The following is a 25,225-nucleotide window of genomic DNA, read 5'->3' as shown; positions in this document are numbered from 1 at the left end:
TTTATTGGATTTGGAATATATATTAAGATAGCTAACAATTATATAATACTTAGTGGAGTATTTGGGAAGAAAGATAGACATATAGATAAATATTCAGCAATCTTTGGTGGAAAATTGTTAAAAATTGGGGTAAAAAATCTGCATTAAAAATGTCTAGAATTAGAAAAACTGGATGGATATGTTTGATCATTATACTATTTTGTTGCACGATAACAGGGAAGAGATTTTACAGTTTCTACAGTTTTTTCATCAAAAGATGCAGTACAGTAAGAATAGGTATCTGACCAAGAAAGATGAAGGTCTTGATAGAGAGTAGGTCGTGTAACCATTGGATTGCCTACTGAAGACCTCTGCCCATGCTAATTCTGTTTTAATGAGCAGTATTGCACAAAAATAAAATAAGTTGTACACAAGAGATAATGGAGCATGCAAAGAGTTGTAACACAATGGTATACTACTCATTCATAAAAAGAAATGAAGTACATGTTATAACATGAATCATGAAAAAGTGAAGGAACATTACAAAAGACTACATACAGGATGATTCAATTTATAGAAAACATCCAGAATACACAAATCCATATGTCAGAAATTAGATTAATTGTTGGCTATGGGCTGGGATTTCCCTAGAAGGGAAACAGGAATTGATAGCTAATGGGTGTGGAATTTCTTTGGTGGTAATTAAAATATTCTGATAGTGGTGATTATCATATACCTTTGTGAATATACTAAAAAAATTGAGTTATACACTTAAATAGATGCTTTTATGGGATATAAATTATATCTCAGTAAGCTATTTTATAAAATGTGCAAATTTTTTTTACAATCAAAAAATAGAGAGAGACTTGTTCATGAAGCAAAGCTCAAATGAGTCATAGGGTTATTACTCAGTAAGGGTAATTGGATGTTATCCCTGCCAATCTTTTTTGCCCTAAATGAGGTTACGTGAAGGTTTGGAGCAACCATCTCCTTTGAAAAGTGACTGATTGAGAAGAAAATCTCTCCTTTCTTAAGCAGTCTCCTTTAAAAAGATAGCAGATTAAATTTTGGTTGGCATAGAGCTGAGATTACTTAAGAAAAAGATCGAAACCACCCTGATAATATCTGAATGTTGATCATTATGGTTTTCCATAGAGCAGTAGTCCTTAGTCTTGGCAGCACACTGGAATGATCTGGGGAGTTTTAACAATACCAGTGTGTGAGTCCCATCTCCAGAGATCTAACTTACCTGGGCTGAGATATGGCCTGGGGACTGAAATTCCAGAAGTGCCCCCAGTGATCCTTGCTGCAGGTAAGGTTGAGAAGCGTTGTCATAGAGGAAAGGGAGCAGCAGTACATCTGACTAGTTATTGGTTCCTTGGAATTCTGAAATTTTCACCTAATGGTTATTTTTAGAAGCTTAAAGCCCTATTCCAGACAAGCGATGTTGACAAATGCCTAGAACAGGTAAGTTATTCTTAGTAGTACTATTAGGTTACTGTTTTCATTACTAACTTGAGGCTTCTAAAAACCATGATATTAATTTTAACAAAAATAAACAATTATATATAAATAACTAAAAAAACCACCATGGCTGAGATGAACTATATCTGGTTAATTGAACTGAAGCCAAAATGAGTAGTTCTTTCAGAATGATTCAAAGCCTGGTGTGGTGGCATAATTCCAGCACTCTGAGAGCCTGTAATTCCAGCTCTTTGAGAGGCTGAGGCAGGAGGATTGCATGTTTGAACCCAGCTTGAGTAACTCAATAATTTAGTGTGACCCTATCTCAAAATAAAAAATAATAAAAGAGCTGGAAATGTAGTTCAGTTGCCAAAGCCCCGAGTTCAATCCCCAGTACCCCCTCAGTAGTTTAAAAGTCATTTTTAAAACCTTTAGGAATGTAATCAACTTTTCCTGAGAAAGATACAGTTAGTCTTTAATTTCAAAATTATGAACAGTTGGGCCAGGGATTTAGCTCAGTGGTTTTGCCACCTGCTGCGCAAGTGCAAGGACCCGAGTTCGATCCCCGGTACCAAAAAAAAAAAAATATGAACAGTATCATTTATTGGTTTTTCCATAGAAACCTCCAAAGTACTTGAGAACCACAGACCAATTCTCTTGGAATCAATACCTTCAGAAACACCTCCAATAGTTCCAACAGCAGTAAATTATGCCAGAGCCACGTCTATGCAAACTTTTTTGGCTCCTTTAACTGAATTTTTAAAATAAAAATTTTAGATGGAAAATGTGCACATTTCTGTATGCATATGGTATTTCAATAAAATGTTTAAATTGCATATTTTAAAAAGTCAAATATGTCGAAAGCTTGATAGCAAAAAGTAGCAAGCCTTTGTTTACCTTTCCTCATTATGAATATTCATGCTCCAGAGGTAACCACTTTAAGCACTTTTAACTGTTTTTTTTTCAAAGAAGTGTTTATTACTGTATGGCTTGAGGAGGTCTCTCCAAACAGGACATGGGAACCCCAATTTATTCCCATCCATGGAGCAGGTTTGCTTACTTGTCACAAAAAAGCACTTCTGGATACTTCAGTGAGAAGCATAAACAGACTTATTAGGAGTCAAAGAAGTACATACTGAGAAAAAAGAGAGTGTAAGTGCTTGAGAAAGATGTGCATTACCATTTGGGGCTGGGAGGTTTTTATGTGTCTCGAAATGGATGATATCACAGTAGTGGTCAACCTGTGGCATGTGTGTTATTTGCTTTTCTTTCTTTCTTTTTTTTTTTTTTGGTACCGGGGATCAAACTTGGGACCTTGTGCTTGTTAGGCAGGTGCCAGAACCACTGAACTAAATCCCTGGTCTTGCTTTTCTTTTAAGACAAAAGATGTTAGTGTATGAGTTGTTTTTCTATGGTAAAATTTCAGTATTCAGGTTAAATTGCAAAGCTGGCACTTTGCAATGAACAAGTGGGTTTTGGGTTTCAGTTTGGGCCCTCATCACTAAAAGGTTTGCCATCACTGATAGGATGCATATTTCTGGTGTTTGTCAGGTTACTCATAAGTGGGCTAGGTTAGAAAGCAAACTATGGGCCAGATATAATGGCACATGTCTATAATTCCAGAACTTTGGGAGGCTGAGAGAAAAGAATCCGAGTTTGAGCCCAGCCTAGGCAATTTAGTGACTTAGCAAGCTCCTGTCTCAATTAAAAAACAAAAACAAAAGCAAGGATAGGGTTTAGCTCAGTGCAAGGCCCTAAGCTCAATCTCCAATGTGTGTGTGGGGTTTGTTTGTGTTTGAAGTTTGGAGATACTATGCCCAACTAATAGTGCTATTTCCTTGAGGGAGGAAGTCTATGGTACCTGTAATCTGTAGTATCTTAGGAATTTTTGGAGTGGAATCCTGGAAGGGAAAAGGCCACTGCAACCTTGGATAACTTTGATTATGTCCTGAAGGTGCAGTTTTCTTAAAAGTACCATGTAAAAATTAAAATTTTCCTTGAAGCCTTTCTGCCTGTATTTATTTTTTCTATCCTATCTCACTACCGCATTTCTAAATATCAGCTTATGAGACTATTTCTTGAATTTTCAAAAAATAACATTAGTGGAAGCCTGACAGAGAAGGATAATCTTGACCCCAGGAGTTTGATACCATCCTGGGCAACACAGCAAGACTTATAAAAAAAATTAAGCATTAACTACATTAACTATTGTCTTTTCCAAATTGAAATAGGAAATTTATTTTTCCTACGCTTCCGACTTTCTCTCTTCATCTTTACTTCCTCTCATCTCATTTTCCCAATATATTTAGAATATAATTTGTGATCAGCCCAATATTCATAGTTATTTTATTATGGATTGTATTGTTTACTACTGAACTACATAGAAAATTGTGATTATATTTCCTTTCTTATGCAAATTGTGAATATATAGTTATTTTGGTTCTTGTTTAATATTTTACATAGTTATCATTAATTTATTCTTGAAATGTTTGTCAGAATTATAAAAGTTTTCCTAATAACTTTCCAAACAGTTAATTTATCAGGGTAGTTTTATCCTTGAAAGCATCTTTCCAGAGCCTTCTGCCCTGTTCTAGCCTAGGCTGGTCCCTTTCTAAATGGACCACACAGCTATCTTGTGACTTCATTTTAGAACAATTCAAGGAATTGCTTTTTCTTATCCTTTGTGTCTTAAATCCTATAGTTTTCTCTTTCTTGGTTACACTCTTGTCTTCTGAGGCACATCCTCCATTGGAAGATAAATATTTAAATCCCGGGTTTTCTGATTGTATAGTTGTTCTATCTTCATACTTGAATGATAAGAGTATAGACTTCTATGTTATAATATTTTTCTCTTACAGTTTGGAAGGCATTGCTCAAAAGTCTTTTGGATTTCAATATCTTTGTTAAGAAATTGCGTAATGTTTTATTTATTTCAACTATAGTGAAATTACAAGATGATGTCTTTTTTTTTTTTTTTTTGAGACAGGGTCTCACTGTGAGTCCAGCCTGGCCTTGAACTCATGGCAATCCTCCTGCCTCAACTTCCCATTTGCTGGGATTACAGGCATGCACCACCATGTCCAGCAAGATGATGTGTCTTTATATGGTTATAATTTATTTAATCTTGCAATGTAGAAGTTCACATCCTATTATTTGGAGTTTTGTTTCATTTCCTTGAAAAAAGTTCTCACCTCTATTTGTTCCATTTTCTCCTAGAACTCAGATTTGTTGGATATTGGATGGATTTCCTTGACTAGTTGCACTCACTAATTTTCATTTCTTTCCCCCTCCTTCTCATATCTTTTACTTTTGTTCTACTTTCTAGGATAATTTTTCCATTTTAGTTTCCAAGTTGTCCATTGAATTTTTTAAAAATTTGGCGGTCATATTTTTAATTTCTAAGAGTTCTTTTCAATTCTTTTACTGTACTTTTAAAAAGTCTCTTCTTGTGTTATAGATGTAATGTATTCTCTTATCTCTCCCAAGGTTCTTAGAGAATTTTTTCCTCTTCCTTGCATATTCTGTGTATTCTAACTTCCTTTTCATTTTCATCTTTGCCTTTTATGATAGTGTTTCTTTAAATGTTTACTTGAAACAAAGATAACAAAAAGTTATTGGAAGCTTTGTGAAGCCTTGTATATGTGAGGCAAATCTCTTAGAACCCAACTGTTTGGGCTTCAATAAATGTCAGTATCTGTGAGGATTTTTTTCTCTTAACTGGTGAGTTTTCTCAGAGAATAATTTCTCTCATCTATTCATTCTCTCTCTCTCTCTCTCTCTCTCTCTCTCTCTCTCTCTCTCTCTCTCTCTCCTCTTGTAGTTCTATTTCCTGGGATGTACTTATAGCTTGTACTGTGTCCCAAAAAAGATACAGTGAAGTTCTCACTCTCAATATTTCAGAATATGACCTTATTTGGAAACAGAATCCTTGTAATGAAATTAAGATAAGTCATAATAGAGCAGGGTGGTTAGTCTAAGTATGATGGTGTCATTCTATAAGAAAGAGAAAAGGGACATGCACAGGGAGAAGACGACTATGTGAGGATGAAGGCAGAGATTGAAGTGATGCATCTATAAGCTAAGGAACACCCTGCGTAACCAGAAGCTGCAAAAGGCAAGGATGGATCTTAGAAACTCAGAGAGAGAGAGTGTGGCCTTAATTTTGGATTTCTAGCCTGCAGAATTGTGAGACATGAAATGTCTGTTGTTTGAAGCCACTCAATTTGTGGTAAGTTGTTACAACAGACCTGGGAGATAAACACATGCATAAACCTGGCTGTCCGTATTCTGGGAGAAATTTCCTCCATTCAGTATCTAGACTTAATTTAGTGCCCTAGTTTTCATGGCACTTCACTGCTGTCCTCAGCTCTGCCTCTGATCCTCTGGTTTGATTTTTCTAGTGCTAAACATCCAGTCACAAATTGCAATGGAATAATGATGGGCTTCTGGGAGCAGAAGGCTGGGGAAGTAACCCTGTGTTCTGAACTGGTTTTAAAGGCTTCTTATACATATTGACAACCAATACATCCTCCCATTCCTTACCTCCTGGCAGTGGAACCACTGGGCTAAATCCCTGGCCCTATAGAATATCTTTAAATCTGACTATTTTATGAGTCCTTTGCCTTTCAAACTGGCTTGCTTCCTTTCAGTTCTGATTTGATTCTCCTACAATGGTAGGAGTGGTAGCTTTAAGTCAATTTTTACCTTTTCATCTGTTTTTAGGGGCTAATATTTTGGCATTTATTCTTTATTCTCATAGACCTATTTTTAAAAAATTTACCTATGAGTATTTCTTGAAGATTCAGGAAAAGGCAAAGAAATGGTTGTGCTCAGCCATTTTAGTCTGAAAATCGAATCACAGAACTTTTTAAAGGATCCAGTTCCCAGCTAAATAGGACTGAAAAAAAATAAACTTGCTATACACAATAAAGAACACCTCCAGAAAACCTGCAGCCAATATAACATTTAATGGCAAACTATTGAATACTTTCCCCATAAGATCAGGAATAAATATTTTCACCCTTACTGATCATAGACCTAAATGTAAAATCTTTAAAACTACAAAACTTCCAAGAGGAAATTTCTGTGGCTTTGGTTGGGCAAAGATTTCTTAAATATAATATCAAATGCACAATCTACAAAAGAAGAAATTGATAAACTAGACTGCAACAAAAGATACAATGTCTGCTGTTCAGGAGACATGACTGGGTTGGGAGTGTAGCTTGGTGGTAGAGTACTTGACTACCATGCAGAGGGTCCTGGTTTCAATGCTCAACACCAGGGCCGAAGAAAGATAGACACTGTTAAGTGAATAAGAACTCAGTGAAAATATTTGTAAAATAGAATTATGATAAAATATTGTATCTAGAATTTATTAAGAACTTTTATCTTAAAAGTTGATATTTAGAAAACAAATACCATTGAAATTGGGCAAAAGATTTTAATAGATACTTCACCTAAGAAAATATATTCGTGAAAAGATGCTTACCATTTAATTAAAATAAAAATAAAAATGAGATACCACTGCATTTTAATAAAACGGATAAAATAAAAAATGTTGACTACCAACTATTGGAAACAATGTAGAGGAACTGGGACTTTCCTGCACTGCTGGTGGGAATATGAAGCACATCTACTTTGGAAACTGTCAATCTAATTAACAGTCAGAGAGAGATTTTTCCAAAGAGTAATGGCATTGCTTTAGGAATTCATGTGCATTGTAAACTGTGGGTATCTTCAAAGACGTTGAGGCAAGGGAAAGTTTTTAAAGTCAATAAGGGAAAAATTTATACAAACTACTTGGATAAAAAATTCCTTGGTTTTGGAGACCACAGGCGGGAGTTGGTATCAGCTCATTGGTGGAAGTGCCATTGCTGGGCAAGTGTTTGATGCAGAGTGTCTTGTCTGAATTGTTTCAGTCTTAAAAAATGTTAAAAATAAACTCTGTTTTAAAAAAAAGTTGTGCATGTGTACAAAGCATGTAAAACATGGGATGCTTATAGAATGAGAAGGAATTTCTTGTGGGTCTTTAGAATGTCCTTGACAAAGTATTTATTTCAAACAGACAAACATGAGCCCTCTCACTTCATTACTTCCCAGGTCTAATTTTGTTTAAGACTGACAAAAATGATTTCATCTTAGTACCATCAACTTTCACAAACCCACCTAGGAATATCTTAAAAGTTAAGCATATATATTTTTTATATTATCCTGTCATTCCATTCCAGGTTTAAGTAGTTGCCCAAGGGAAATGAAAGTAGATTTATACAGAGTTTTATACAAATGTGCATAGAAACTTTATGTAACTGCCAAAAATGTAAACAACACAAATGCCCATCAACAAATAATGAATAAACATTGTAGTAGATCTATACTATGAAATATTATTCTATAGTAAAATAAATGGACTATTGATACATTATATATTCTATCATGTGATAAATCTAAAATAATTATACTGTGAAATAAACCAGACATAAAAATCACAGACTGTATGATTTAATTTTTACAAAATTCTAGGATGAAAACTAATGAATAATGACCAGAAAGCAGATAAGTAGATGCCTGGGAAAGGGCGTGAGTTGGGGAGGAGTTTGAAGGACAGATCTCATAGGGGCAGGAGGAAATATTTAGAGATGACAAATATATTCATTACGACTATAGTGGTGGTGGTATCTATACACACACGTACTTACAACACTGTACATTTTATTTTATTTTTTTTCCCATTAAGTTTATTGGTACATTTTCGGTATAAAATACAGTTGCATTCATCATTGGGATCTTGTACCATTACATGAGTTTCTTGGTTCTTTTTTTTTCCCCTTCCCTTGCCCTCCCTCCACCCCCTCCACTGTTCCCTATTTGCAAAGATTTTGTTTCCATTTTTTTCCTTTTCTCATATTTTTTCTTTTCCCTTTTTTCCTTTCCACTACCCCTCCCACTTCCCCTGGTCCTTGAGACCTTTACTTTCTATTACACAATATCAATTACACATTTTAAAAATTATAATATCAAGATCTAGGAGACATTACCACAGATTTTACAGAATTTAAAAAGATATAGAAAGCATATTACAAAAATCTTTTTTGAAATAAATTTGACAACTTCCAAGAAGTACCTTGGAAGACAAATTAATGAAATTTGAACAAAATTTGAATAGCACCTATTAAAGAAAGTATATTCCTAGCTTGAAAACCTACCTATATGACAAGAGCAGGCTCATATACATTTTAACTGATAAATTATATCAAACAATTAAAGCAGAAAAAAGAAGGAACTCTTCTCCCCTCATTTTAGGAACTCAACATTGTGCTAATCCTAAAACTGGATAAAGATAATGGAAGAAAAAAGTATGAACATAGATAGAACATAGATATGTAGAACGTGGTTTTGTTATAGGGATGGCAGTGTTGGGTCAGCATTGGAAGATCCACCCTCAAAAGTCATCATTTTAACAGAGGAAAGGAAAAAGTCATATGATCCTGTCACTAGTTGGAGGAAAAGTATTGGACTAAATTCTACAGCTGTTCATGGTAAAAGCTATCAGGAGACCAGAAGTAGAACAGAACCTTCTCAACAGATTAAAGACATGTACTCCATACTTCCAGTGAGAACACCTTATATAAATGGAGAAGATACAATGGTTTCTCCTTAGGTGGGGAACAAGGGAAGATATGCTTACTCTTTATCTGTCCATTAAACTTTGAAACCTAGGCCCCACCAAAATAGTCTGGCAATAAAATGACACAATTAGGATAGGATTGGCAAGGCAGAAGTAAAATCTTTATATGTAGATGAAATGATGATCTACAGAGAAAATACTAAGAAATCTGTAGGAGCTCCTAGAACCTATATTTGAATTTGGCAGGATTAGAAAACACAAGGTACATATAAAAATTCAGGTCTGTGTATACTTGCTATAAATGAAGAATTGGATATTGAAATTTAAAAGTTATGTAGGAGTACAAAGGACCTAGAAAAGCCAAAAACAAAAACAAAAACAGTGTTGGAAGACATTTATTACTTAATTTTAAGACTTCTTCTAAAGCTACAGTAATCAAGGCAATGTTGGCATAAGGAAAGACAGATAGATCATTTGAATAAAACAGAGAATCTAGAAATAGAACCACACATATATGGTCTACTGAGTTTTGAAAGATTATTTAACATTAGCATTTTATAGAATATAAAATCAATTCAAGAGCTGAGGAAGAGATAGTGTTTTCAGCAAAGGGCACTAGAACACCTGGTATCCATATATAAAAAATTAACCTCAACCCTTTATTTCCATACATAAAAATAACTTGAAAGGATCTATGAACCTAAATATGAAAGCCTAAAAGTATAAAACTTTAAGAAGAAATTATAAGGGAAAATGTTTATGAATTCAGGGTAGGCAAGAACTACCTAGGATACAAAAGACATGATGTATAAAAAAAAATTGATAAATGGGATTCCATCAAAATTTAGAAATTTAAATGACATCATTAAAATGAAAAGTAGTCCTTAAACAGACCATATTTACAATGCATATAACCTATGAGCAGAATATATAAAGAATTCTTAGAGCTCATTAATAGACAACCCAATTAAAATGTAGACATAAGAAGATGATAAATAGCCAGTATAGCACAAGGAAAGGTGTGCACCTCTAGAATCAGAAAAATACTAATCAGTAAAATAACAAGATTGAATTATACACTCATTAGGGAGATGAAGTTAAAAGTTTTAAAAGCCTTGTCATGACTTTTTCTTTTTGTTGGACTCTTCCCCCTTTGCGTTTAATTTGTCACGCCCAATGGATTCATTCTGCTGGGTTTCCTGGGGTTGTGATCTTCATTGTCTTTTCGTAGGGTATTGTCTAAAATTTTTTGGAGTGCCTGTTTGGTATTCATGAAGTTCCTGAGGTTCTCTTTGTCATGAAAGTATCTTATTTCTCCATCAATTTTGAAAGATAGTTTTGCAGAGTACATCAATCTGGGTTGGAGGTTGTTTTCCTTTAGGGCTTGAAATACATCACTCCAAGCTCTTCTTGCCTTGAGGGTTTGCATTGAGAAGTCTGCTGTGATTCTGATGGGCTTTCCTTTGTATGTGATTTGTTTCTTTTCTCTAACTGCTTGTAGAATTTTGTTCTTCTGTTGGATTTCTGGAATCCTAACTATTATATGCCTATGTGTAGATTTTTCTTTTTGATTAAGGCTAGCTGGAGTCCTATATGCCTCACTTATCTGTATGTCAAGTTCTTTTCCCCTCCTTGGGAAGTTTTCTGTCATCACTTCTGTGAACAGTTTTTTATGTCATCTGTACTCTCTCCTCTTTCTTCATTGACTCCAATCAGTCTTACGTTATTCTTCTTTGCATTATCTAGCAGCTGCTGGATTGATTTCTCATGTTCCCTTACAATTTTAAAGCAATTTTTCTTTTCCTCCTCACTAATTGCAATCTTATCTTCTATATCTGAAATTCTGTCCTCACATTGGTTCATTCTGCTGTGCAGACTTTCAGTGGAGTTTTTAATCTCCTGGAAATCTGTTTGCATCTGTTTTATGGATTCCATTTATTTTCTATGTTGGGATTCCATCATGTTCCTCAGATCCTCTATTTTTTTTATCTGTGTCCTCTCTAGATTTATTAATCATGTCTTGCACCATGAGCAAAATCTTTGCTGTTATCTGAGTAATTATTTCTGATTTCATTTTTCCCAGATCCTCTTTTGTTGCCAGTTCAGAGAGTCCAGGTGGTTGAGTATCAGAGTGTTCCATCTCATTTCCCTTTGGGGTTGCTGTAGGTGAGCCGGAAGTCTGTTTTTGAGGCTTGTTTATGTGTCTCCTCATTTCCACAGAGCGGGGGTGCTTCTGGCCCCCACACGGCTCTCCTTCTCTGCCCTAGGAGCTTGGGATGGCAGCAGGGGAGCTTCCTTCTGGGTTCTAACACTGTACATTTTACTATATGTCAAGTGTACCTGAATAAAGCTGTTAAAAATTCAGGTTAGTTTGGTGGGATTTCAGGGTGGAGCAGAGAAATTGATGTGGAACATGATAAATGATAAATTGAAAATCCAATCATCTAATTTTTTAAAAAATTCTGTTCTCATTTCAAAACCATTATTTTATTCTTCTGTTTACTCTCTTTCTCTCTATTACTCATTGATATTTCCATTCATTTATGCCCTATCTTGTTCTCCAACCCAACTAACATCTAGGTTGGTACTAGGGATGGGGCCCAATGCAATGAATTACCAGTGGTGGTTGGAATGCCATTGCCTGAGGACTGATTCCTCAGTTGAATCAGGCACAGATCTGTCCTTGAAGCAAGAGAATAGACTAAGAAATTTTTCAAGTTTTTTTCTTTTTGATAGATTCATCAAAAAGTTACATAACTGATTAATCTTAAAAAATGAAGGCAGGTAATTGGAATAGTGGGTCTCTGTCTTTGCAGTTTCATATACAATCCTACCTCTACCCAAAGCATAGTAATACCTGAAACAGATCTTGACTCTATAAGACTCCTAGATGGTGATGTGAGCATGAAATGATATGCACATGGAAGGTATGCCCAGGACATGTGTGCACATGTCAGAGGCACACCTATACTATTATTGGTGGATGTAGGTTGGAATTCTTTTTCTCAGAACTGCTTTAATCATGTATTACTTCTTTTAATAAAAGGAGCCTCTGGTTTTACCAGTTATTTATAGCCAGTTATTTATCATTTATTTATAACCCCAGTGGACAAATAATGTTTTGAATTTAACAGTTATGAAAAGCAAGATGAAGAACATGAAGCTGTTTCTGTATTCATTTTATTCCAAAGGACTTACAACTAGGTGAAAGTTATTACTAAACAGATTAAACTTTACCCACATCTTGTATTTTAAGATCTAAGTTTAACTGGCCAATATTTAAATGGATTTGAGCTATTAATACATAAAGTGTGATGGGCTTTGTTCCCCACTCTTTTACATCTCTCTGCCCATTCAATCTTTGCCTTTCAGCCTCTTTCTCTCCATACTCTTTGGTTTGTGTGTGGTTTCTCAGTTAATACATAGCTAACAGCTCTTACTTTTCTTACATTTTTAACTGCTTAGGTCTATTTGGATGTAAGGGTGAAAATTCATTTGATGAAAATACTTGTGTATATTTAAAGACCCAGTTGCTTCTCTGGAGTTTGTACGTTCAAGAAGGATTGATTAATCTGTGTAATAAACTGGTTGCTACAGTCATTACATTTAAAAAATAATGTTTTCAGTTTAAAAGTTTTTTTCCACAGTGAATGAGAGAGCCCCAAAGTGATCAGGAATTTTCCTGGAGTATAATCAGAAATTCCTAGATCTCAAAGATCTTTAAATAAAAATCAGACAGTTTCAGGCTGGAATAGCACCTTGCAAGTGAAATAAAACCATATACTAAATTGTCAAAGGAACTAGGGAGGAAAAGAAAAAAGAAAAACCAAGTGAACGGATCCCTTGGAGTTAACATCTATTATTTATTGCCAAGAATAGTTAGTAGACATCTGCTGGACATCTGTCATTTTGGGTGTAATCTGAATTTTTCCCTTCTCATTCTGGCACCAGAATACCTCTTTTCTGTAAGGAAGCATTTTGTTTGGTTCTGGTGAGGATGCACAGGTGACCAGTCCTGGCCATCCTCTCCTGTGAACAGTGATTGTTTCAGATATGGCCATGTAAAATAAGCTGGACAATTAAGAGTACTCTCTAGAGCTTTTTATTTGCTTCTTTGTTGGAAAGAGACTTTTCTGAGATAGAGACATAGCCTCTACTTTCAGGAGAAAAACATGAGGCCCTGAAGACTGTTTGAACCCCCAAATACAAATATCATTAAAGGTAACAACTGTAAATACCAATGAAGCTTGCCCACCATTCACTTTTTGCTCTGGGACACCTAGTTAAAGGTAACTACAACTCCTCTCCATCTGAATTTGCTTTTTCATTTTTTTGGTTCTGGGGATTAAATCAAGGGCCTTACATGTGGTAAGCATGTCCTATACCACTGAGCTACACCCCCCAGGCCTACTTGAGCTAACTTGAGTTTTGTCATTTGCAACCAAAAGAATTCTGACTAATGCAATCATAATGATTTAATTATATCCTTTTAAATATGATTTAAAAAATAAATATGAAGGTCAGCTGTATTTCAAGTCAAACAAAAACAAAACGAGAAAAATGTAAACATGTCTCGGGAGAGTATAGTTTGCAAGCAGGAGCAATTTGATAATAAATAAAAAGTAGTAAGGAAACCTAGAAAAATTCTTTTTTGGAATTTTTAGAAATGATTATTAATCACAAGGGGTTTTGTTACGTACATAGATCTGAGAAGTCACATCACAAGAACTCTGAGAAAGCAACTATTTTCTTTATGTCTATGTTTCTCTGAATTTAAGAATAAAATGAAGCTACATTTTCTTTAGTATCCTAGTTACAATGGCTTTGAGTCCTAACTTACCTACCAAAGTACCTACCCTCTGCTCATATACACTCTGTTTTCAATAAGTCACTGTTCTGTTCCTGTCTCTCATTGGCCCCCTCTGCTGTCTGGGTTCTCCAACAGTTCTTGGCCAAGAAGCAGTGTTTTCTCCCAAATCTTCCTCTGGGCTGCTAGAGCTATGTTGGGTCAAACACACACACACACACACACACACTAAACACACACTCTTGTATCTTTACACACAACTCTTTCAGCATGGAACACAAACATCTCTAAATTGTGTCTCTACTTGTAGCATAGACACACTTTGTCATGCTGAGCATACTACTAATATGGAGACCTTTGTACCTCCACTACTAAAGTAATTCTTTTTTTTTTAGTGGGCCTGGCATTATCATTTTCTTCTTTATAATTTTCTATATTGTTTGATTTTTTTGACATCAGTATTTTACCAGTTTGAGTGAAGCATAGAAACCATATTTCACTCTAAGTTCCTTTATCCAGTCTTGTTTATAACATAATTGTCTTAAATATTTTCTTTGCATGCATTGAGAATCAGATCAGACAATGTTATAATTTTTGCCTCAACGATCAAGCATAATTTAGGAAACTCAAGAAGAGGGCTGGGGCTAAGGCTCTTTGGTATAGCACTTAGCTAGCAATGCATGAGGCCATGGGTTCCATCCTTAACACCACAGACATTCAAGAAGAGAACAAAAGTCTAATGTATTTATCTGTATTTTTACTCTTTCTATTGTTGTTCTTTCCTTGCTGATGTTTCAGGGTTTCATTTTTCATAAAGTTTTTTGAGTTTAAAGAACTTTCTTTTTTTTGGTACCAGGGATTGAACTTGGGTACTTGCACTTGCACAGCAGGCAGTGAAACCACTGAGCTAAATCCCCGGCCCCTTAAAGAACTTTCTTTAGCCATTCTAATAAGGTTGTTCTGCTAGTGACAAATTCTTTTAGTCTTTTTTTCTTCTTTAATGCTGGGCATTGTTTTTTGTTGTTGTTGTTTTTTTGGGTTTTTTTGGTACCGGGGATAGAACTGTGGTCCTTGTGCTTGTGCAGCAGGCAGTGAAACCACTGAGCTAAATCCATGGCCCTTTAATGCTGGGCATTGTTAAAAGGAAAATCTAGAGCTGGGCATGGTAGCATACACCTGTAAACTCAGCACTCCAGAGGCAGGAAGATCACCATAAGTTGGAAGCCAGCCAGAGCTACATAGTGAGTTCAAGGCAAGCTTGAACTACATAGTTAGACCCTGTCTCAAAGAAAAGAAAAGAAGAGAAGAGAAAAGAAAATCTAGTAAGGAAAATGTATGGCATTCCATGGGTCCTCAGGTCCTTAGGTCCCTAGACATTCTGTTTTCCTTGTCCAACTTTTCAGAGACTTCTAATGATTGTTTCATATATAATGAGCAGGGTTTTTAGCTATACTTATGAGGAAGAATAAAGAGAAGTCTGTCTGTTCCATCTTGTCCATAACTGTAAATCTCTTTAGTTTGTTTTTCATACCTAAATATTCCAATCATGAGTCCTATGACTTGTATTAAATCCTAACTACACCATGTTGAAAAATTCTTTAAGTCTGTTTGCTCATCTATAAAATGGCAATTTTATTAGCCCTTGCCTTGTAAGGTTGTAGTGAGATATGTGTGTGAATGTACCATATTATTCATATATATACAGCTATACACATTATATATATGCATATATAAATATTGTAATATATATATTTGAGAGAGAAAGCTCTCAGCCCACTAACTGCCATAATAGAAAGTACACAATAAAACACAGAATTATTATTGAAAACACAGTATGCCCTAAATTCTTCTGGACAAATTCCATCTAACCTTGGATTAGTAGGTTGTAGCTTCTCTTTTCAAGGTTTGGTACTGTTTAATATATTCCAGGAGAGAGTATCACAATTCCACTCCTGAATAATCCCCATTTGAAACCTGGTCTCTTTTCTTGCTTGCCACCTATGATCTACAATTCAAGATTACTTGTGGATATTTATAAAAAATATCCCAAATAGCATATTAGTAAATAAAATTAAAGAAAAATAAAACTTGAATAAGCGGTATTTACTCAAGGAATGCAAACATTGTTCAAAAAATAGAAAAATCAAATAATTATCTGCACAAGTGCTGAAAATCACTTGATGTAATTCAATTCTGTTCAATCCTATTCCTATTAATAAAATAGGAATAAGAATGTTACTCAATAAGTGGCATTGAGAAGACTGGCTATTTTTCTATAAGAGAGAGAGGGAGAAGGAAAGAGAGATATTTCAACTTCTTACTTTATACAGAAACAAATTACAAATGCATTATATAAAATGTAAAAAATGTCATAAGGATATTAGGAGAAAATACGGGAGAATTTCTGAAATAATCTTAGACCAAAGAAGGGCTTGCTAAGTTTCACAGAAAAATTAAGAAGCCATAAAAGAAAAAGATTATATAGCCATCTACCTAAAATGAAAAAAGAATATAAATTCATAAACAAACGAGAAAGACAATCTGTTTTGGCTATGAAGATAGGAAAAAATGAAAAAAAAAGAGAAAGACAAATGACAAGCTTGAAAAATATTTATAACGTATCACAGAGGGTTAATTTTCCTAATATAGAGACCACATGAATTACTAATAAGCAATCAAAACCACCCAAAGTAAAACAGCGAAGGAAACAAACAGTGCCAGAAAAGGAAATATCAGTGTTTTTTAAACATATAAATAAACTTCAACTAAGACTCATTCATTGTAAGAGGTACCATTTTTTATGTCAAATTGGCAAATACAAAAAGTATGGCTATACATCACATTGGTGAGGATTAGAGAAACAATCACTGCTCCATATTTTCACTGGTTCTGAAAATGGATTTAACTTCTGTCGAAAGTGCTTTAACAATTTCTGCCAAAATACAAATATGTGTGCCCTTTGACCAAGCAATTCTACCAACAAAAATAATCACACTTTATGGTATTTCATGTGTACAAGGATTTTCACTAAAGTATTGCCATATATATATATATATATATATATATAGTAGCTAAACAAAGGGAGCAAACTAAATGACCACAATTAGGGGACCAATTACCTAAGGACAGTAGACACAAAAAATACTCAACAGCTCTTACAATGGCAATGGTTAGGAACCATCTCCAAGATATAATATCAAATAAGAAGGTGAAGGGCCGGGGCTGGGGATTTAGCTCAGTGGTGCTGCTGCCTGCCTCACAAGCACAAGGTCCTGAGTTTGATCCCCAGTACAAAAAGAGAGGTAAAGGGCAGAACAGAGATAATGTCGATGCTATTTATGCATAAAATCAGAAGAAATCTGCAAAATACACATTTAATATAACATATATTTATCTTCTATATTGCTTGTTTTTTAAACAATATTTCTGTAAATTCACGCTCCTCCTTGACAACCTTGTTTACCTGATGAACAAACTGGGTGCCTGAAGGAAAGAAGCAGGAATGAATCTGACCTTTCACTCTAAACCCACATTTAATGACAGGATCCCTGGAGGAAGAGCCTGGGATGGGGAGTCTTGACTGTGTGGTCTAGGAGTAAGGGAAGTAGTATAGAGCAAAGATCGAAAACTAAACAAGGGTATAGTCTTAATTGAAGACCAGCTTCTGCCTGGTATCTTGAGTAGCTTTGGAGTGTGAGTACTAAAGAGTTAGTCCTACCATGAAACAAAAGGCTCAGGCTTTTGCACCCTTATTAGTGTATTGGCTAAGAGCTGCCCTCAAAAGGGAGAAGCATCTCAAGTGGGTGGTTCTCATTGGGAAGCCCAGTTCTCTAGGAAAAGGGGCAACTTTGAAATATTAGCAGTCAATCTTCAGAGCAGCTGAGAGACCAGAATAAAAAAGGGATCTGGAGTGCTCGCTTCGGCAGCACATATACTGAAAAAGGGATCTGGACATGTGAGGTGTTTACTACAACCTCATATACTTTTTGGAATTTGTAGAGCATAAACTTACCTCCTTTTAAAAAATCAATTATCAATCAATATTAAAAAAAAAAAGATGTGCCTGCATCACAAGTGCAAGGTCCTGAGTTTGATCTCCTGTACCAAAAAAAAAAAAAAAAAGATGTCTTTTGTGATTTGTCCAGATTCTAAATTCAATAGATAATGCTCAAATTTTAAAACAGTAAAAGCCTTGGAAATCCTCAGCAAGGCTTCAATTTGGGACGACACATGGGTCAGTTTGTGGTGCTGGTCCAAAGAAATGTTATGTTCCAATACTGGTGAAAAAACTGACAAAGGTCACCCAAATTCAAGCCAACAAAAAGACCTTTGTTGTTGTTGTTTTCTCTTCTCCTACCCTCGCTCTTCCTCTCCTCCTTCTGCTTCTCCTGGGGATGGAACCTGGTGGGTATTCTATCACTGAGCTACATCCATAGCCCTTTATTTTATACTGAGATAAATCTGTTGCCCAGGTTGGCCTTGAACTTGCAATCCTTTTGTCTCAGGTTCCCAAGTATCTGGATAAGTGACCTTTTGCTTGAAATATCTGCAACTTTGTTTCCGGTCGGGTCTGCCCGGCGTTGGTAGCCCCACAAGTGTTGGGCTGGAGAGCGGGCGAGAGACCCGCCGCTCGGGGCTGTGAGCCTGTGGGGTCTGGAGTGCGGAGGTCCCCTGTGGCTTCCAGGACATCACCATGCCTAAAGTACCAAAGGGAAAAAGCACAGAAAAAAAAAAAATCATCCACTCATATAGTAGAAAAGCTGCACAAATTACAAGAAAAGAAGGAAAAATTGAAGAATGAAAAGGCTTTAGGTCTCAACCCTTATTGGTGAAAAACTGTAGTGGTTTCAAAATGAGCTGGATCCCCCAAAAATGAGATATTCAACGAAAGACACTTGTGAATTAATTGAAAGGTATTTAAATCTATTCAGCAGTGAGTTGGAGCAGATTGAGTTACACAACAGCATCAAGGACAGGCAGGGAAGGCTCCACCAAGCCCAGGAGACAGTCATCAAGCAGACGATGGAGCATGAACGACAGCAATACGAAGGCTAAGGCCTTGAGATTCCAGACATTTTACACGCAAGTAGTCTGAAAACCTTTAGGGAATGGGATTTGGATCTGAAGAAATTGCCAAACATTAAAATGAGAAAACTTTGTGCAAATGATGCAGTTGCTAAGAAGCACAAGAGGAAAACTCAGAATTTAACTATAGACAAAGATTTAGGGGAATTGGGACTAAAAGACAAATCAAGTGACTCGGATGAAGAAATGATTCCTGTGGCCTAATTGTCCTTACTTGAGTTGAAAATAAGTAATATGAGAACTTTAAGTCATACTCATTACTCATGAGAAATAATTATCTAGTATTTGCTGTTTAACTCATTCTCTCTCATAATGTGAATCACATTTGCAGTTTCAAACATGGTATTGTAATTTTTATTTAAAAATGAAAGTTGTGTTTCATTTATATTGAGTTGCTAAAATAGAAGATATATTCTATTTTTCATTACTATAACAAAATACCAGAGGCTGGATAACATAAAGAAAAGAAGTTTATTTAGCTCATGGTTTTGGAAGCTGAATGTCTACACAGCACAGTGCTGGCTCTGGTGAGGCCTCCTCTTGCTGCTACACATCATGGTGCATGGTTATCACAGTGGTGGGAGGGCACAAGAGAGGGAAAGATCACATGGCAAGACAGGAAGCCAGAAAATGGAAGGGTCCAATAATGACATCCCACCAGGCCCTGTCTCTTAAAGGCCCAAGAGAATTAAATGATTTCAGGTTAGCTCCATTTGATTATTATATTGTTTTCTGCTTTCTCATTGTGAAAAGTGATAGGTTTTATTCAGACCTAAAGGTTAGAGAACTAATGATTATAATTGTTACTTCTGAGATACATTACTTAAATTAATATATTAAGCATACTTCAAGTACCATGATAAACATGAATATTCTAGAATTTTGCTCTTCAAATAATTTACTAAATGCTAATATATGTTAGTCTGTCTTTTAAAGGATGCAAGTATAAGTTTTCAAGAAAAGGAAAAAATAATGCTGTGTGAGATTAACTAGGTATCAGTTAAATTGTTAACAATTTATACAAAGTGTTACAACTTTTATACTTCTGAAAATTAAAAATAAAGTTTATTTCTATAAAAAAAAAAAGAAATATCTGCAACTTTAAACAATGGCTCCTATTTATTGCTCAGTCTCCAGGATGCTGAGGAAAACTGTAGGAAGAGCAGTGTTATCTCCTACCTCAGGTTCTCCCTGGAATAGACTGGTAGGGGGAACAAGCATACTGTTTGTCTCAATTTTCAGTTTTTCCTTGTGAAATTGTATGGTTATGATTGTGGCATATGTCCTACAGAAAAAATATACAAAAATTAAACAAAAGGCACTGGACCAGAGAGGTGTGGGTACGTGCAGGTCCCAGCCAGGGCCCCACCAAAACACCAGCAGCTTTGGCTCACAGGCCCCAGCCAAAGGCCCACCTGGAAAACAGCTGCACAGATGCACAAGCAACAGCCAGAGGCCCACCCAGATACCATTGGTAAGTGCGTACAGACCCCAGCCCAGACAACAGCAACTCAGGTGCACAGTCCCCAGTCAAAGCCCCCCCACCAAGACAACAGCTATGCTGGGGAGCAGGCCCCAGGTAGAGGCACAACCAGATTCCATCCCAAGTGTGCACAGGCCCCAGTCAGAATCCCACCTGGACAATAGGGCAGAGCAAGGATCCAGAAGGCCACCATTCTGAACCCAGAAACTGGCACAGTGGTGAGCAGCAGAGAGAAGGCCTCTCTGAGGCTTGCTGAGAATTGAAGCCCACTGGGTGAGCAAAATTTGCCTCAACAAAGGCACAGCAGGCTGCATCTGTTGAAATTAGAAGATACGTAAATAAGTCTCAAAACTAGACTTCCAGATCACCTAAGACAACCCCAAGGGGCAACAAGATGGAACAATCAGATACTCAAACATCTGGATTCCTTGAACTGGCAACAAAAGAGGATCTGGAAAAAGTGAAATCAGAAATGATTTCTCAGATAACAACAGAGATTGTGTCCATAGTGAAAGACATGATTAATAAATCTAGAGCTTACACAGATAAAAATATAGAGGAGCTAAGGAATATGATGGAATCCCAGCATAGGAAACAAATGGAATCCATAAAACAGATGCAAACAGATTTCCAGGACATTAAAACTCCATTGAAAGTTTATGAGGCAGGATGAACCAATGTGAGGACAGAATATAATACATAGAAGACAGGATTACAAATAGTGACCAGGAAAAGAAAAATTTCTCAAAAATAGTAAGGGACCATGAGAACTCAATCCAGCAGCTGCTAGATGATACAAAGAAGAATAACATAAGACTGATCAGCATCAATGAAAAAACAGGAGAGAGTGCAAATGACATAAAAAAAAATTTTCACAGAAGTAATGGCAGAAAACTTCCCAAGCATGGGAAAAGAACTTGGCATACAGATAAGAGAGGCATATAGGACTCCAACTAGACGTGATTAAAAAAAAAACAACAAAAACCTACACCTAGGCATGTAATAATTAAGATTCCAGAAACCCAACAGAAGAACAAAATTCTACAAGCAGTTAGAAAAAAAGAAACAAATCACATAAAAAGGAAAGCCCATCAGAATCACAGCAGACTTCTCAATGCAAACCCTCAAGGCAAGAAGAGCTTGGAGTGATGTATTTCAAGCCCTAAAGGAAAACAGCCTCCAACCCAGATTGATGTGCCCTGCAAAACTACCTTTCAAAATTGATGGAGAAATAAGATACTTTCATGACAAAGAGAACCTCAGGAACTTCATGAATACCAAACAGGCACTCCAAAAAATTTTAGACAATACCCTAGGTAAAGACAATGAAGATCACAACCCCAGGAAACCCAGCAGAATGAATCCATTGGGCGTGACAAATTAAATGCAAAGGGGGAGAGTCCAACAAAAAGAAAAAGTCATGACAAGGCTTTTAAAACTTTTAACTTCATCTCCCTAATGAGTGTATAATTCAATCTTGTTATTGTACTGATTAGTATTTTTTTGATTCTAGAGTTGCACACCTTTCCTTGTGCTATACTGGCTATTTATCATCTTCTTATGTCTACATTTTAATTGGGTTGTCTATTAATGAGCTCTAAGAATTCTTTATATATTCTGCTCATAGGTTATATGCATTGTAAATATGGTCTGTTTAAGGACTACTTTTCATTTTAATGATGTCATTTAAATTTCTAAGTTTTGATGGAATCCCATTTATCAATTTTTTTCTTTTATACATCATGTTTTTTGTATCCTAGGTAGTTCTTGCCTACTCTGAATTCATAAATATTTTCCCTTATAATGCCTTCTTAAAGTTTTATACTTTTAGGCTTTCATATTTAGGTTCATAGAACACTTCAAGTTATTTTCATGTATGGAAAAAAAGAGTTGAGGTTAATTTTTTATATACGGATACCAGGCATTCTAGTGCCATTTGCTGAAAACACTATCTCTTCCTCAGCTCTTGAATCAAGTTTATGTTCTATAAAATGCTAATGTTAAATAATCTTTCAAAACTCAGTGGACCATATATGTGTGGTTCTACTTCTAGATTCTCTGTTTTATTCAAATGATCTATATGTCTTTCCTTACACCAACACTGCCTTGATTACTGTAGCTTTAGAAGAAGTCTTAAAATTGGGTGCTAAACGTCTTCCAACACTGTTTTTGTTTTTGTTTTTGGCTTTTCTAGGTCCTTTGTACTCCTACATAACTTTTAAATTTCAATATCCAATTCTTCATTTATAGCAAGTATACACAGGCCTGAATTTTCATATATACCTTGTGTCTTCTAATTCTGCTAAATTCAAGTACAAGTTCTAGGGGCTCCTACAGATTTCTTAGTATTTTCTCTGTAGATCATCATTTCATCTACATATAAAGATTTTGCTTCTGCCATGCCAATCCTATCCTAGTTGTGTCATTTTATTGCCAGACTATTTTGGTGGGGCCTAGGTTTCAAAGTTTAATGGACAGATAAAGAGTAAGCATATCTGCCCTTGTTCCCCACCTTAAGGAGAAAGCATTGTATCTTCTCCATTCATATAAGGCATTCTCGCTGGAAGTATGGAGTACATGTCTTTAATTTGTTGAGAATTTCTGTTCTACTTCTAGTCTCCGATAGCTTTTACCATGAACAGCTGTAGAATTTAGTCCAATACTTTTCCTCCAACTAGTGACAGGATCATATGGCTTTTTCCTTTCCTCTGTTAAAATGATGACTTTTGGGGGTGGATCTTCCAATACTGAACCAACACTGCCATCCCTATAACAAAACCACTTTCTACATACTGCCAGATATGACTTCTAATAGTTTGTTTTCTTAAACAAATTTCTATCTATGTTCATACTTTTTCTTCTATTATCTTTATCCAGTTTTAGGATTAGCACAATGTTGAGTTCCTAAAATGAGGGGAGAAGAGTCCCTTCTTTTTTCTACTTTAATTGTTTGATATAATTTATCAGTTAAAATGTATATGAGCCTGCTGTTGTCATATAGGTAGGTTTTCAAGCTAGGAATATACTTTCTTTAATAGGTGCTATTCAAATTTTATATTTCCTCCAGAGTTAGTTTCATTAATTTGTCTTCCAAGATACTTCTTAGAAGTTGTCAAATTTATTTCAAAAAAGATTTTTGTAATATGCTTTCTATAGCCTTTTAAATTCTGTAAAATCTATGGTAATGTCTCCTAGATCTTAATATTGTAATTTAAAAAATTTAAAACTGATATTGTGTAACAGGAAGAAAAGGTCTTAAAGAGCAGGGGAATTGGGAGGGGTGGGGGAAGGGAAAAAAGGGAAAGGAAAAAATATGAAAAGAGGAAAAAAAATGGAAACAAAGTCTTTGCAAATAGGGAAGGGTCGAGGGGGTGAAGGGAGGGCAAGGGAAGGGGAAAAAAATAAGAACCAAGATACTCATGTAAAGGTACAAGATCCCAATGATGAATGTAACTGTATTTTATACCTAAAATGTACCAATAAACTGAATGGGAAAAAAATAAAATAAAATAAAATAAAATGGCGTACTACTCAACCAAGAAGAATGAGAAACTAGAGACATTTATAGCTAAATGGATGCACATTGAGGCCATACTTTTAAGTGAAATAAATAGGACACACATGTAAATACCAAGTAGTTTCTTTAGTGTGAGAAACTGAAAGTGTAAATAAGGATCAAAAAGTGTAATAGATAATGTGAAATAGGAAGAAAAGGTCCAAAAGGGAAGGGGAAGTGGGAGGGGTAGGGGAGAGGAAATAAGGGAAAGGAATAAATATGAGAAAAGGAAAAAAGCAGAAACAAAGTGTTTGTAAATAGGGAGAGTTGGAGTGGTTGAAGGGAGGGCAGGGGAATGGGGAAAAAAATAAGAAACAAAATATATTATGTAAAGGTACAAATTCCCAATAATGAATGTCAACATGTTGTATACCTAAAATGTACCAATAAAATTAATGAATGAAAAAAATTAAACAAAAGACAAAAAAGGTTATTGACATTTTAATATCATATTAGAACATTTTCTAACAGACTCACTTAAGTATGATATTTCTTTTGAAATGTAACTTTGGCTAAATATTCGGGCCTAACTTTGTAAAATTAGATGTTAACTTGTAAAAACTGGTAAGATAAGATTTTTCCTCTCTCTGGTAGAAGGTAGCTCAAAAGTTTTATCGCCCTGTAGTATTGAAACCAGTTTCGTATCTAACTTAACAATGGGGGTTCAGCATTCCTTTTCCCATTGACTGGTGTATCCCAGTTTTTTATATCCTTGTCAAATGATTTTCTCTTTCTTCCGATTCCTTCATAATGAGGCAAATGATACTCTGAGATGTGCTCACTATATGAGCATCACACTTATAATAATATGAGACAATAGGCCTATTTAGTATAAATTAGCCTAGTGCAAATTTACTTGATTAAATGTACCTACAATGTAAGTTGCTATAACAAAATGCACTGGATGACAGCAAATATCAGGGAAATAAAGCACTAGATTTACTGCACAATGTATTCTCGAAGGCAGGACTATAGGTGGGGTTTTTTTGTGTGTTTTTGTTTTTTGTTTTGGTACCAGGGATTGAACTCAGGACCTTGTGCTTTTGAGGCAAGTGTGGCACCAGTGAGCTAAATCCCCGGCCCAGGGCTATATGTGTTGAAATCTAAATTTGTGACTATTAGCCTGGCTGCTGAAGTACTTGACATACTAGTGTAGGTAGTGCTTTGAAAAGTAGCTATACAAGGAAAGAGAACCTAAATAAATATCCATATACTGTATTTTCTCCC

The 25,225-nt window shown here is 35.6% G+C and overlaps 2 pseudogenes; one reads left to right on the top strand and one right to left on the bottom strand.

Annotated features, from left to right (window-relative positions):
- Positions 1–18,569, bottom strand: part of LOC106010487 (TIMELESS-interacting protein pseudogene) — a 29,206-nt pseudogene extending 10,637 nt beyond the window's left edge.
- LOC101710730 (translation machinery-associated protein 16 pseudogene) lies at positions 18,568–19,260 on the top strand (annotated as a pseudogene).
- Positions 19,261–25,225: the final 5,965 nt, after the last annotated feature.

Source organism: Heterocephalus glaber, unplaced genomic scaffold (assembly GCF_053883595.1).
Source record: "Heterocephalus glaber isolate CG9 unplaced genomic scaffold, H.glaber_assembly_v1.0 deba00001472, whole genome shotgun sequence".
NCBI lineage: Eukaryota > Metazoa > Chordata > Mammalia > Rodentia > Bathyergidae > Heterocephalus > Heterocephalus glaber.
The sequence above is the reverse complement of the archived record's forward strand: the minus strand, read 5'-3'. Positions and strand labels throughout refer to the sequence as shown.